Consider the following 14,876-nt stretch of genomic DNA (forward strand, 5'->3'; position numbering starts at 1 on the left):
AGTGGAGGTGATTGGTGTCAGTGACTGTGGGGTTGGTTTATATCAGAGTGGAGGTGATTGGTGTCAGTGACTGTGGGGTTGGTTTATATCAGAGTGGAGGTGATTGGTGTCAGTGACTGTGGGATTGGTTTATATCAGAGTGGAGGAGATTGGTGTCAGTGACTGTGGGATTGGTTTATATCAGAGTGGAGGTGATTGGTCTCAGTGACTGTGGGGATTGGTTTATATCAGAGTGGAGGTGATTGGTGTCAGTGACTGTGGGATTGGTTTATATCAGAGTGGAGGTGATTGGTGTCAGTGACTGTGGGGATTGGTTTATATCAGAGTGGAGGTGATTGGTGTCAGTGACTGTGGGATTGGTTTATATCAGTGTGGAGGAGATTGGTGTCAGTGACTGTGGGATTGGTTTATATCAGAGTGGAGGAGATTGGTGTCAGCGACTGTGGGGTTGGTTTATATCAGAGTGGAGGTGATTGGTGTCAGTGACTGTGGGATTGGTTTATATCAGTGTGGAGGAGATTGGTGTCAGTGACTGTGGGATTGGTTTATATCAGTGTGGAGGAGATTGGTGTCAGTGACTGTGGGATTGGTTTATATCAGAGTGGAGGTGATTGGTGTCAGTGACTGTGGGATTGGTTTATATCAGAGTGGAGGTGATTGGTGTCAGTGACTGTGGGATTGGTTTATATCAGAGTGGAGGAGATTGGTGTCAGTGACTGTGGGATTGGTTTATATCAGTGTGGAGGTGATTGGTGTCAGTGACTGTGGGATTGGTTTATATCAGTGTGGAGGTGATTGGTGTCAGTGACTGTGGGATTGGTTTATATCAGAGTGGAGGAGATTGGTGTCAGTGACTGTGGGATTGGTTTATATCAGAGTGGAGGAGATTGGTGTCAGTGACTGTGGGATTGGTTTATATCAGTGTGGAGGAGATTGGTGTCAGTGACTGTGGGATTGGTTTATATCAGAGTGGAGGTGATTGGTGTCAGTGACTGTGGGATTGGTTTCTATCAGTGTGGAGGTGATTGGTGTCAGTGACTGTGGGGTTGGTTTATATCAGAGTGGAGGTGATTGGTGTCAGTGACTGTGGGATTGGTTTATATCAGAGTGGAGGTGATTGGTGTCAGTGACTGTGGGATTGGTTTATATCAGAGTGGAGGTGATTGGTGTCAGTGACTGTGGGGTTGGTTTATATCAGAGTGGAGGTGATTGGTGTCAGTGACTGTGGGATTGGTTTATATCAGAGTGGAGGTGATTGGTGTCAGTGACTGTGGGATTGGTTTATATCAGAGTGGAGGAGATTGGTGTCAGTGACTGTGGGATTGGTTTATATCAGAGTGGAGGTGATGGGTGTCAGTGACTGTGGGATTGGTTTATATCAGAGTGGAGGAGATTGGTGTCAGTGACTGTGGGATTGGTTTATATCAGAGTGGAGGTGATTGGTGTCAGTGACTGTGGCATTGGTTTATATCAGAGTGGAGGTGATTGGTGTCAGTGACTGTGGGGTTGGTTTATATCAGAGTGGAGGTGATTGGTGTCAGTGACTGTGGGATTGGTTTATATCAGTGTGGAGGAGATTGGTGTCAGTGACTGTGGGATTGGTTTATATCAGTGTGGAGGAGATTGGTGTCAGTGACTGTGGGATTGGTTTATATCAGAGTGGAGGAGATTGGTGTCAGTGACTGTGGGATTGGTTTATATCAGAGTGGAGGTGATTGGTGTCAGTGACTGTGGGGTTGGTTTATATCAGAGTGGAGGTGATTGGTGTCAGTGACTGTGGGATTGGTTTATATCAGAGTGGAGGAGATTGGTGTCAGTGACTGTGGGATTGGTTTATATCAGAGTGGAGGAGATTGGTGTCAGTGACTGTGGGATTGGTTTATATCAGAGTGGAGGAGATTGGTGTCAGTGACTGTGGGGATTGGTTTATATCAGAGTGGAGGAGATTGGTGTCAGTGACTGTGGGGTTGGTTTATGTCAGTGTGGAGGAGATTGGTGTCAGTGACTGTGGGATTGGTTTATATCAGTGTGGAGGTGATTGGTGTCAGTGACTGTGGGGTTGGTTTATATCAGAGTGGAGGAGATTGGTGTCAGTGACTGTGGGATTGGTTTATATCAGAGTGGAGGAGATTGGTGTCAGTGACTGTGGGATTGGTTTATATCAGAGTGGAGGTGATTGGTGTCAGTGACTGTGGGATTGGTTTATATCAGAGTGGAGGTGATTGGTGTCAGTGACTGTGGGATTGGTTTATATCAGAGTGGAGGTGATTGGTGTCAGTGACTGTGGGGTTGGTTTATATCAGAGTGGAGGAGATTGGTGTCAGTGACTGTGGGGTTGGTTTATATCAGAGTGGAGGTGATTGGTGTCAGTGACTGTGGGGTTGGTTTATATCAGAGTGGAGGTGATTGGTGTCAGTGACTGTGGGATTGGTTTATATCAGAGTGGAGGTGATTGGTGTCAGTGACTGTGGGGTTGGTTTATATCAGAGTGGAGGTGATTGGTGTCAGTGACTGTGGGATTGGTTTATATCAGTGTGTAGGTGATTGGTGTCAGTGACTGTGGGATTGGTTTATATCAGTGTGGAGGTGATTGGTGTCAGTGACTGTGGGATTGGTTTATATCAGAGTGGAGGTGATTGGTGTCAGTGACTGTGGGATTGGTTTATATCAGTGTGGAGGAGATTGGTGTCAGTGACTGTGGGATTGGTTTATATCAGAGTGGAGGTGATTGGTGTCAGTGACTGTGGGATTGGTTTATATCAGAGTGGAGGTGATTGGTGTCAGTGACTGTGGGATTGGTTTATATCAGTGTGGAGGAGATTGGTGTCAGTGACTGTGGGATTGGTTTATATCAGAGTGGAGGAGATTGGTGTCAGTGACTGTGGGATTGGTTTATATCAGAGTGGAGGTGATTGGTGTCAGTGACTGTGGGATTGGTTTATATCAGAGTGGAGGTGATTGGTGTCAGTGACTGTGGGGTTGGTTTATATCAGAGTGGAGGTGATTGGTGTCAGTGACTGTGGGGTTGGTTTATATCAGAGTGGAGGAGATTGGTGTCAGTGACTGTGGGATTGGTTTATATCAGTGTGGAGGTGATTGGTGTCAGTGACTGTGGGGTTGGTTTATATCAGAGTGGAGGTGATTGGTGTCTGTGACTGTGGGATTGGTTTATATCAGTGTGGAGGTGATTGGTGTCAGTGACTGTGGGATTGGTTTATATCAGAGTGGAGGTGATTGGTGTCAGTGACTGTGGGATTGGTTTATATCAGAGTGGAGGTGATTGGTGTCAGTGACTGTGGGGTTGGTTTATATCAGAGTGGAGGAGATTGGTGTCAGTGACTGTGGGATTGGTTTATATCAGTGTGGAGGTGATTGGTGTCAGTGACTGTGGGATTGGTTTATATCAGTGTGGAGGTGATTGGTGTCAGTGACTGTGGGATTGGTTTATATCAGAGTGGAGGAGATTGGTGTCAGTGACTGTGCGATTGGTTTATATCAGAGTGGAGGTGATTGGTGTCAGTGACTGTGCGATTGGTTTATATCAGAGTGGAGGTGATTGGTGTCAGTGACTGTGCGATTGGTTTATATCAGAGTGGAGGTGATTGGTGTCAGTGACTGTGGGATTGGTTTATATCAGTGTGGAGGAGATTGGTGTCGGTGACTGTGGGGTTGGTTTATATCAGAGTGGAGGAGATTGGTGTCAGTGACTGTGGGATTGGTTTATATCAGTGTGGAGGAGATTGGTGTCAGTGACTGTGGGATTGGTTTATATCAGTGTGGAGGTGATTGGTGTCAGTGACTGTGGGATTGGTTTATATCAGAGTGGAGGTGATTGGTGTCAGTGACTGTGGGATTGGTTTATATCAGAGTGGAGGTGATTGGTGTCAGTGACTGTGGGATTGGTTTATATCAGTGTGGAGGTGATTGGTGTCAGTGATTGTGGGATTGGTTTATATCAGTGTGGAGGTGATTGGTGTCAGTGACTGTGGGATTGGTTTATATCAGAGTGGAGGTGATTGGTGTCAGTGACTGTGGGATTGGTTTATATCAGAGTGGAGGTGATTGGTGTCAGTGACTGTGGGATTGGTTTATATCAGAGTGGAGGTGATTGGTGTCAGTGACTGTGGGATTGGTTTATATCAGAGTGGAGGTGATTGGTGTCAGTGACTGTGGGATTGGTTTATATCAGAGTGGAGGTGATTGGTGTCAGTGACTGTGGGATTGGTTTATATCAGTGTGGAGGTGATTGGTGTCAGTGACTGTGGGATTGGTTTATATCAGAGTGGAGGTGATTGGTGTCAGTGACTGTGGGATTGGTTTATATCAGAGTGGAGGTGATTGGTGTCAGTGATTGTGGGATTGGTTTATATCAGTGTGGAGGTGATTGGTGTCAGTGACTGTGGGGATTGGTTTATATCAGAGTGGAGGAGATTGGTGTCAGTGACTGTGGGATTGGTTTATATCAGAGTGGAGGTGATTGGTGTCAGTGACTGTGGGGTTGGTTTATATCAGAGTGGAGGAGATTGGTGTCAGTGACTGTGGGATTGGTTTATATCAGAGTGGAGGAGATTGGTGTCAGTGACTGTGGGATTGGTTTATATCAGAGTGGAGGTGATTGGTGTCAGTGACTGTGGGATTGGTTTATATCAGTGTGGAGGTGATTGGTGTCAGTGACTGTGGGGTTGGTTTATATCAGAGTGGAGGAGATTGGTGTCAGTGACTGTGGGATTGGTTTATATCAGTGTGGAGGTGATTGGTGTCAGTGACTGTGGGATTGGTTTATATCAGAGTGGAGGTGATTGGTGTCAGTGACTGTGGGGATTGGTTTATATCAGAGTGGAGGAGATTGGTGTCAGTGACTGTGGGATTGGTTTATATCAGAGTGGAGGAGATTGGTGTCAGTGACTGTGGGGTTGGTTTATATCAGAGTGGAGGAGATTGGTGTCAGTGACTGTGGGATTGGTTTATATCAGAGTGGAGGTGATTGGTGTCAGTGACTGTGGGATTGGTTTATATCAGAGTGGAGGTGATTGGTGTCAGTGACTGTGGGATTGGTTTATATCAGTGTGGAGGAGATTGGTGTCAGTGACTGTGGGATTGGTTTATATCAGAGTGGAGGTGATTGGTGTCAGTGACTGTGGGGATTGGTTTATATCAGAGTGGAGGAGATTGGTGTCAGTGACTGTGGGATTGGTTTATATCAGAGTGGAGGAGATTGGTGTCAGTGACTGTGGGATTGGTTTATATCAGAGTGGAGGTGATTGGTGTCAGTGACTGTGGGATTGGTTTATATCAGAGTGGAGGAGATTGGTGTCAGTGACTGTGGGATTGGTTTATATCAGTGTGGAGGTGATTGGTGTCAGTGACTGTGGGATTGGTTTATATCAGTGTGGAGGTGATTGGTGTCAGTGACTGTGGGATTGGTTTATATCAGAGTGGAGGAGATTGGTGTCAGTGACTGTGGGATTGGTTTATATCAGAGTGGAGGAGATTGGTGTCAGTGACTGTGGGATTGGTTTATATCAGTGTGGAGGAGATTGGTGTCAGTGACTGTGGGATTGGTTTATATCAGAGTGGAGGTGATTGGTGTCAGTGACTGTGGGATTGGTTTCTATCAGTGTGGAGGTGATTGGTGTCAGTGACTGTGGGATTGGTTTATATCAGAGTGGAGGTGATTGGTGTCAGTGACTGTGGGATTGGTTTATATCAGAGTGGAGGTGATTGGTGTCAGTGACTGTGGGATTGGTTTATATCAGAGTGGAGGTGATTGGTGTCAGTGACTGTGGGGTTGGTTTATATCAGAGTGGAGGTGATTGGTGTCAGTGACTGTGGGATTGGTTTATATCAGAGTGGAGGTGATTGGTGTCAGTGACTGTGGGATTGGTTTGTATCAGAGTGGAGGAGATTGGTGTCAGTGACTGTGGGATTGGTTTATATCAGAGTGGAGGTGATGGGTGTCAGTGACTGTGGGATTGGTTTATATCAGAGTGGAGGAGATTGGTGTCAGTGACTGTGGGATTGGTTTATATCAGAGTGGAGGTGATTGGTGTCAGTGACTGTGGGATTGGTTTATATCAGAGTGGAGGTGATTGGTGTCAGTGACTGTGGGATTGGTTTATATCAGTGTGGAGGTGATTGGTGTCAGTGACTGTGGGATTGGTTTATATCAGTGTGGAGGTGATTGGTGTCAGTGACTGTGGGATTGGTTTATATCAGAGTGGAGGTGATTGGTGTCAGTGACTGTGGGATTGGTTTCTATCAGTGTGGAGGTGATTGGTGTCAGTGACTGTGGGATTGGTTTATATCAGTGTGGAGGAGATTGGTGTCAGTGACTGTGGGATTGGTTTATATCAGAGTGGAGGTGATTGGTGTCAGTGACTGTGGGATTGGTTTATATCAGAGTGGAGGTGATTGGTGTCAGTGACTGTGGGATTGGTTTATATCAGAGTGGAGGAGATTGGTGTCAGTGACTGTGGGATTGGTTTATATCAGTGTGGAGGTGATTGGTGTCAGTGACTGTGGGATTGGTTTATATCAGTGTGGAGGTGATTGGTGTCAGTGACTGTGGGATTGGTTTATATCAGAGTGGAGGAGATTGGTGTCAGTGACTGTGGGATTGGTTTTTTCAGAGTGGAGGTGATTGGTGTCAGTGACTGTGGGATTGGTTTATATCAGAGTGGAGGTGATTGGTGTCAGTGACTGTGGGATTGGTTTATATCAGAGTGGAGGAGATTGGTGTCAGTGACTGTGGGGATTGGTTTATATCAGAGTGGAGGAGATTGGTGTCAGTGACTGTGGGGTTGGTTTATGTCAGTGTGGAGGAGATTGGTGTCAGTGACTGTGGGATTGGTTTATATCAGAGTGGAGGAGATTGGTGTCAGTGACTGTGGGAATGGTTTATATCAGAGTGGAGGTGATTGGTGTCAGTGACTGTGGGGTTGGTTTATATCAGAGTGGAGGAGATTGGTGTCAGTGACTGTGGGGTTGGTTTATATCAGAGTGGAGGAGATTGGTGTCAGTGACTGTGGGATTGGTTTATATCAGAGTGGAGGTGATTGGTGTCAGTGACTGTGGGATTGGTTTATAGCAGAGTGGAGGTGATTGGTGTCAGTGACTGTGGGATTGGTTTATATCAGAGTGGAGGTGATTGGTGTCAGTGACTGTGGGGTTGGTTTATATCAGAGTGGAGGAGATTGGTGTCAGTGACTGTGGGGTTGGTTTATATCAGAGTGGAGGTGATTGGTGTCAGTGACTGTGGGGTTGGTTTATATCAGAGTGGAGGTGATTGGTGTCAGTGACTGTGGGATTGGTTTATATCAGAGTGGAGGTGATTGGTGTCAGTGACTGTGGGGTTGGTTTATATCAGAGTGGAGGTGATTGGTGTCAGTGACTGTGGGAATGGTTTATATCAGTGTGTAGGTGATTGGTGTCAGTGACTGTGGGATTGGTTTATATCAGTGTGGAGGTGATTGGTGTCAGTGACTGTGGGATTGGTTTATATCAGAGTGGAGGTGATTGGTGTCAGTGACTGTGCGATTGGTTTATATCAGAGTGGAGGTGATTGGTGTCAGTGACTGTGCGATTGGTTTATATCAGAGTGGAGGTGATTGGTGTCAGTGACTGTGGGATTGGTTTATATCAGTGTGGAGGAGATTGGTGTCGGTGACTGTGGGGTTGGTTTATATCAGAGTGGAGGAGATTGGTGTCAGTGACTGTGGGATTGGTTTATATCAGTGTGGAGGAGATTGGTGTCAGTGACTGTGGGATTGGTTTATATCAGTGTGGAGGTGATTGGTGTCAGTGACTGTGGGATTGGTTTATATCAGAGTGGAGGTGATTGGTGTCAGTGACTGTGGGATTGGTTTATATCAGAGTGGAGGTGATTGGTGTCAGTGACTGTGGGATTGGTTTATATCAGTGTGGAGGTGATTGGTGTCAGTGATTGTGGGATTGGTTTATATCAGTGTGGAGGTGATTGGTGTCAGTGACTGTGGGATTGGTTTATATCAGAGTGGAGGTGATTGGTGTCAGTGACTGTGGGATTGGTTTATATCAGAGTGGAGGTGATTGGTGTCAGTGACTGTGGGATTGGTTTATATCAGAGTGGAGGAGATTGGTGTCAGTGACTGTGGGGTTGGTTTATATCAGAGTGGAGGTGATTGGTGTCAGTGACTGTGGGATTGGTTTATATCAGTGTGGAGGAGATTGGTGTCAGTGACTGTGGGATTGGTTTATATCAGTGTGGAGGAGATTGGTGTCAGTGACTGTGGGATTGGTTTATATCAGAGTGGAGGAGATTGGTGTCAGTGACTGTGGGATTGGTTTATATCAGAGTGGAGGTGATTGGTGTCAGTGACTGTGGGGTTGGTTTATATCAGAGTGGAGGTGATTGGTGTCAGTGACTGTGGGATTGGTTTATATCAGAGTGGAGGAGATTGGTGTCAGTGACTGTGGGATTGGTTTATATCAGAGTGGAGGAGATTGGTGTCAGTGACTGTGGGATTGGTTTATATCAGAGTGGAGGAGATTGGTGTCAGTGACTGTGGGGATTGGTTTATATCAGAGTGGAGGAGATTGGTGTCAGTGACTGTGGGGTTGGTTTATGTCAGTGTGGAGGAGATTGGTGTCAGTGACTGTGGGATTGGTTTATATCAGTGTGGAGGTGATTGGTGTCAGTGACTGTGGGGTTGGTTTATATCAGAGTGGAGGAGATTGGTGTCAGTGACTGTGGGATTGGTTTATATCAGAGTGGAGGAGATTGGTGTCAGTGACTGTGGAATTGGTTTATATCAGAGTGGAGGTGATTGGTGTCAGTGACTGTGGGATTGGTTTATATCAGAGTGGAGGTGATTGGTGTCAGTGACTGTGGGATTGGTTTATATCAGAGTGGAGGTGATTGGTGTCAGTGACTGTGGGGTTGGTTTATATCAGAGTGGAGGAGATTGGTGTCAGTGACTGTGGGGTTGGTTTATTTCAGAGTGGAGGAGATTGGTGTCAGTGACTGTGGGGTTGGTTTATATCAGAGTGGAGGTGATTGGTGTCAGTGACTGTGGGATTGGTTTATATCAGAGTGGAGGAGATTGGTGTCAGTGACTGTGGGGTTGGTTTATATCAGAGTGGAGGTGATTGGTGTCAGTGACTGTGGGATTGGTTTATATCAGTGTGGAGGAGAATGGTGTCAGTGACTGTGGGATTGGTTTATATCAGTGTGGAGGAGATTGGTGTCAGTGACTGTGGGATTGGTTTATATCAGAGTGGAGGAGATTGGTGTCAGTGACTGTGGGATTGGTTTATATCAGAGTGGAGGTGATTGGTGTCAGTGACTGTGGGGTTGGTTTATATCAGAGTGGAGGTGATTGGTGTCAGTGACTGTGGGATTGGTTTATATCAGAGTGGAGGAGATTGGTGTCAGTGACTGTGGGATTGGTTTATATCAGAGTGGAGGAGATTGGTGTCAGTGACTGTGGGATTGGTTTATATCAGAGTGGAGGAGATTGGTGTCAGTGACTGTGGGGATTGGTTTATATCAGAGTGGAGGAGATTGGTGTCAGTGACTGTGGGGTTGGTTTATGTCAGTGTGGAGGAGATTGGTGTCAGTGACTGTGGGATTGGTTTATATCAGTGTGGAGGTGATTGGTGTCAGTGACTGTGGGGTTGGTTTATATCAGAGTGGAGGAGATTGGTGTCAGTGACTGTGGGATTGGTTTATATCAGAGTGGAGGAGATTGGTGTCAGTGACTGTGGGATTGGTTTATATCAGAGTGGAGGTGATTGGTGTCAGTGACTGTGGGATTGGTTTATATCAGAGTGGAGGTGATTGGTGTCAGTGACTGTGGGATTGGTTTATATCAGAGTGGAGGTGATTGGTGTCAGTGACTGTGGGGTTGGTTTATATCAGAGTGGAGGAGATTGGTGTCAGTGACTGTGGGGTTGGTTTATATCAGAGTGGAGGTGATTGGTGTCAGTGACTGTGGGGTTGGTTTATATCAGAGTGGAGGTGATTGGTGTCAGTGACTGTGGGATTGGTTTATATCAGAGTGGAGGTGATTGGTGTCAGTGACTGTAGGGTTGGTTTATATCAGAGTGGAGGTGATTGGTGTCAGTGAGTGTGGGATTGGTTTATATCAGTGTGTAGGTGATTGGTGTCAGTGACTGTGGGATTGGTTTATATCAGTGTGGAGGTGATTGGTGTCAGTGACTGTGGGATTGGTTTATATCAGAGTGGAGGTGATTGGTGTCAGTGACTGTGCGATTGGTTTATATCAGAGTGGAGGTGATTGGTGTCAGTGACTGTGCGATTGGTTTATATCAGAGTGGAGGTGATTGGTGTCAGTGACTGTGGGATTGGTTTATATCAGTGTGGAGGAGATTGGTGTCGGTGACTGTGGGGTTGGTTTATATCAGAGTGGAGGAGATTGGTGTCAGTGACTGTGGGATTGGTTTATATCAGTGTGGAGGAGATTGGTGTCAGTGACTGTGGGATTGGTTTATATCAGTGTGGAGGTGATTGGTGTCAGTGACTGTGGGATTGGTTTATATCAGAGTGGAGGTGATTGGTGTCAGTGACTGTGGGATTGGTTTATATCAGAGTGGAGGTGATTGGTGTCAGTGACTGTGGGATTGGTTTATATCAGTTTGGAGGTGATTGGTGTCAGTGATTGTGGGATTGGTTTATATCAGTGTGGAGGTGATTGGTGTCAGTGACTGTGGGATTGGTTTATATCAGAGTGGAGGTGATTGGTGTCAGTGACTGTGGGATTGGTTTATATCAGAGTGGAGGTGATTGGTGTCAGTGACTGTGGGATTGGTTTATATCAGAGTGGAGGAGATTGGTGTCAGTGACTGTGGGGTTGGTTTATATCAGAGTGGAGGTGATTGGTGTCAGTGACTGTGGGATTGGTTTATATCAGTGTGGAGGAGATTGGTGTCAGTGACTGTGGGATTGGTTTATATCAGTGTGGAGGAGATTGGTGTCAGTGACTGTGGGATTGGTTTATATCAGAGTGGAGGTGATTGGTGTCAGTGACTGTGGGGTTGGTTTATATCAGAGTGGAGGTGATTGGTGTCAGTGACTGTGGGATTGGTTTATATCAGAGTGGAGGAGATTGGTGTCAGTGACTGTGGGATTGGTTTATATCAGAGTGGAGGAGATTGGTGTCAGTGACTGTGGGGATTGGTTTATATCAGAGTGGAGGAGATTGGTGTCAGTGACTGTGGGGTTGGTTTATGTCAGTGTGGAGGAGATTGGTGTCAGTGACTGTGGGATTGGTTTATATCAGTGTGGAGGTGATTGGTGTCAGTGACTGTGGGGTTGGTTTATATCAGAGTGGAGGAGATTGGTGTCAGTGACTGTGGGATTGGTTTATATCAGAGTGGAGGAGATTGGTGTCAGTGACTGTGGGATTGGTTTATATCAGAGTGGAGGTGATTGGTGTCAGTGACTGTGGGATTGGTTTATATCAGAGTGGAGGTGATTGGTGTCAGTGACTGTGGGATTGGTTTATATCAGAGTGGAGGTGATTGGTGTCAGTGACTGTGGGGTTGGTTTATATCAGAGTGGAGGAGATTGGTGTCAGTGACTGTGGGGTTGGTTTATATCAGAGTGGAGGTGATTGGTGTCAGTGACTGTGGGGTTGGTTTATATCAGAGTGGAGGTGATTGGTGTCAGTGACTGTGGGATTGGTTTATATCAGAGTGGAGGTGATTGGTGTCAGTGACTGTGGGGTTGGTTTATATCAGAGTGGAGGTGATTGGTGTCAGTGACTGTGGGATTGGTTTATATCAGTGTGTAGGTGATTGGTGTCAGTGACTGTGGGATTGGTTTATATCAGTGTGGAGGTGATTGGTGTCAGTGACTGTGGGATTGGTTTATATCAGAGTGGAGGTGATTGGTGTCAGTGACTGTGGGATTGGTTTATATCAGTGTGGAGGAGATTGGTGTCAGTGACTGTGGGATTGGTTTATATCAGAGTGGAGGTGATTGGTGTCAGTGACTGTGGGATTGGTTTATATCAGAGTGGAGGTGATTGGTGTCAGTGACTGTGGGATTGGTTTATATCAGTGTGGAGGAGATTGGTGTCAGTGACTGTGGGATTGGTTTATATCAGAGTGGAGGAGATTGGTGTCAGTGACTGTGGGATTGGTTTATATCAGAGTGGAGGTGATTGGTGTCAGTGACTGTGGGATTGGTTTATATCAGAGTGGAGGTGATTGGTGTCAGTGACTGTGGGGTTGGTTTATATCAGAGTGGAGGTGATTGGTGTCAGTGACTGTGGGGTTGGTTTATATCAGAGTGGAGGAGATTGGTGTCAGTGACTGTGGGATTGGTTTATATCAGTGTGGAGGTGATTGGTGTCAGTGACTGTGGGGTTGGTTTATATCAGAGTGGAGGTGATTGGTGTCTGTGACTGTGGGATTGGTTTATATCAGTGTGGAGGTGATTGGTGTCAGTGACTGTGGGATTGGTTTATATCAGAGTGGAGGTGATTGGTGTCAGTGACTGTGGGATTGGTTTATATCAGTGTGGAGGTGATTGGTGTCAGTGACTGTGGGATTGGTTTATATCAGAGTGGAGGAGATTGGTGTCAGTGACTGTGCGATTGGTTTATATCAGAGTGGAGGTGATTGGTGTCAGTGACTGTGCGATTGGTTTATATCAGAGTGGAGGTGATTGGTGTCAGTGACTGTGCGATTGGTTTATATCAGAGTGGAGGTGATTGGTGTCAGTGACTGTGGGATTGGTTTATATCAGTGTGGAGGAGATTGGTGTCGGTGACTGTGGGGTTGGTTTATATCAGAGTGGAGGAGATTGGTGTCAGTGACTGTGGGATTGGTTTATATCAGTGTGGAGGAGATTGGTGTCAGTGACTGTGGGATTGGTTTATATCAGTGTGGAGGTGATTGGTGTCAGTGACTGTGGGATTGGTTTATATCAGAGTGGAGGTGATTGGTGTCAGTGACTGTGGGATTGGTTTATATCAGAGTGGAGGTGATTGGTGTCAGTGACTGTGGGATTGGTTTATATCAGTGTGGAGGTGATTGGTGTCAGTGATTGTGGGATTGGTTTATATCAGTGTGGAGGTGATTGGTGTCAGTGACTGTGGGATTGGTTTATATCAGAGTGGAGGAGATTGGTGTCAGTGACTGTGGGATTGGTTTATATCAGAGTGGAGGTGATTGGTGTCAGTGACTGTGGGATTGGTTTATATCAGAGTGGAGGTGATTGGTGTCAGTGACTGTGGGATTGGTTTATATCAGAGTGGAGGTGATTGGTGTCAGTGACTGTGGGATTGGTTTATATCAGAGTGGAGGTGATTGGTGTCAGTGACTGTGGGATTGGTTTATATCAGAGTGGAGGTGATTGGTGTCAGTGACTGTGGGATTGGTTTATATCAGTGTGGAGGTGATTGGTGTCAGTGACTGTGGGATTGGTTTATATCAGAGTGGAGGTGATTGGTGTCAGTGACTGTGGGATTGGTTTATATCAGAGTGGAGGTGATTGGTGTCAGTGATTGTGGGATTGGTTTATATCAGTGTGGAGGTGATTGGTGTCAGTGACTGTGGGGATTGGTTTATATCAGAGTGGAGGAGATTGGTGTCAGTGACTGTGGGATTGGTTTATATCAGAGTGGAGGTGATTGGTGTCAGTGACTGTGGGGTTGGTTTATATCAGAGTGGAGGAGATTGGTGTCAGTGACTGTGGGATTGGTTTATATCAGAGTGGAGGAGATTGGTGTCAGTGACTGTGGGATTGGTTTATATCAGAGTGGAGGTGATTGGTGTCAGTGACTGTGGGATTGGTTTATATCAGTGTGGAGGTGATTGGTGTCAGTGACTGTGGGGTTGGTTTATATCAGAGTGGAGGAGATTGGTGTCAGTGACTGTGGGATTGGTTTATATCAGTGTGGAGGTGATTGGTGTCAGTGACTGTGGGATTGGTTTATATCAGAGTGGAGGTGATTGGTGTCAGTGACTGTGGGGATTGGTTTATATCAGTGTGGAGGAGATTGGTGTCAGTGACTGTGGGATTGGTTTATATCAGAGTGGAGGAGATTGGTGTCAGTGACTGTGGGGTTGGTTTATATCAGAGTGGAGGAGATTGGTGTCAGTGACTGTGGGATTGGTTTATATCAGAGTGGAGGTGATTGGTGTCAGTGACTGTGGGATTGGTTTATATCAGAGTGGAGGTGATTGGTGTCAGTGACTGTGGGATTGGTTTATATCAGTGTGGAGGAGATTGGTGTCAGTGACTGTGGGATTGGTTTATATCAGAGTGGAGGTGATTGGTGTCAGTGACTGTGGGATTGGTTTATATCAGAGTGGAGGTGATTGGTGTCAGTGACTGTGGGATTGGTTTATATCAGAGTGGAGGTGATTGGTGTCAGTGACTGTGGGATTGGTTTATATCAGAGTGGAGGTGATTGGTGTCAGTGACTGTGGGATTGGTTTATATCAGAGTGGAGGTGATTGGTGTCAGTGACTGTGGGGTTGGTTTATATCAGAGTGGAGGTGATTGGTGTCAGTGACTGTGGGATTGGTTTATATCAGTGTGGAGGAGATTGGTGTCAGTGACTGTGGGATTGGTTTATATCAGAGTGGAGGAGATTGGTGTCAGTGACTGTGGGATTGGTTTATATCAGTGTGGAGGTGATTGGTGTCAGTGACTGTGGGATTGGTTTATATCAGAGTGGAGGAGATTGGTGTCAGTGACTGTGGGATTGGTTTATATCAGAGTGGAGGTGATTGGTGTCAGTGACTGTGGGATTGGTTTATATCAGAGTGGAGGTGATTGGTGTCAGTGACTGTGGGATTGGTTTATATCAGTGTGGAGGTGATTGGTGTCAGTGACTGTGGGATTGGTTTATATCAGTGTGGAG

Source organism: Heptranchias perlo, unplaced genomic scaffold, assembly GCF_035084215.1.
Source record: "Heptranchias perlo isolate sHepPer1 unplaced genomic scaffold, sHepPer1.hap1 HAP1_SCAFFOLD_408, whole genome shotgun sequence".
In the NCBI taxonomy this organism is placed as follows: domain Eukaryota; kingdom Metazoa; phylum Chordata; class Chondrichthyes; order Hexanchiformes; family Hexanchidae; genus Heptranchias; species Heptranchias perlo.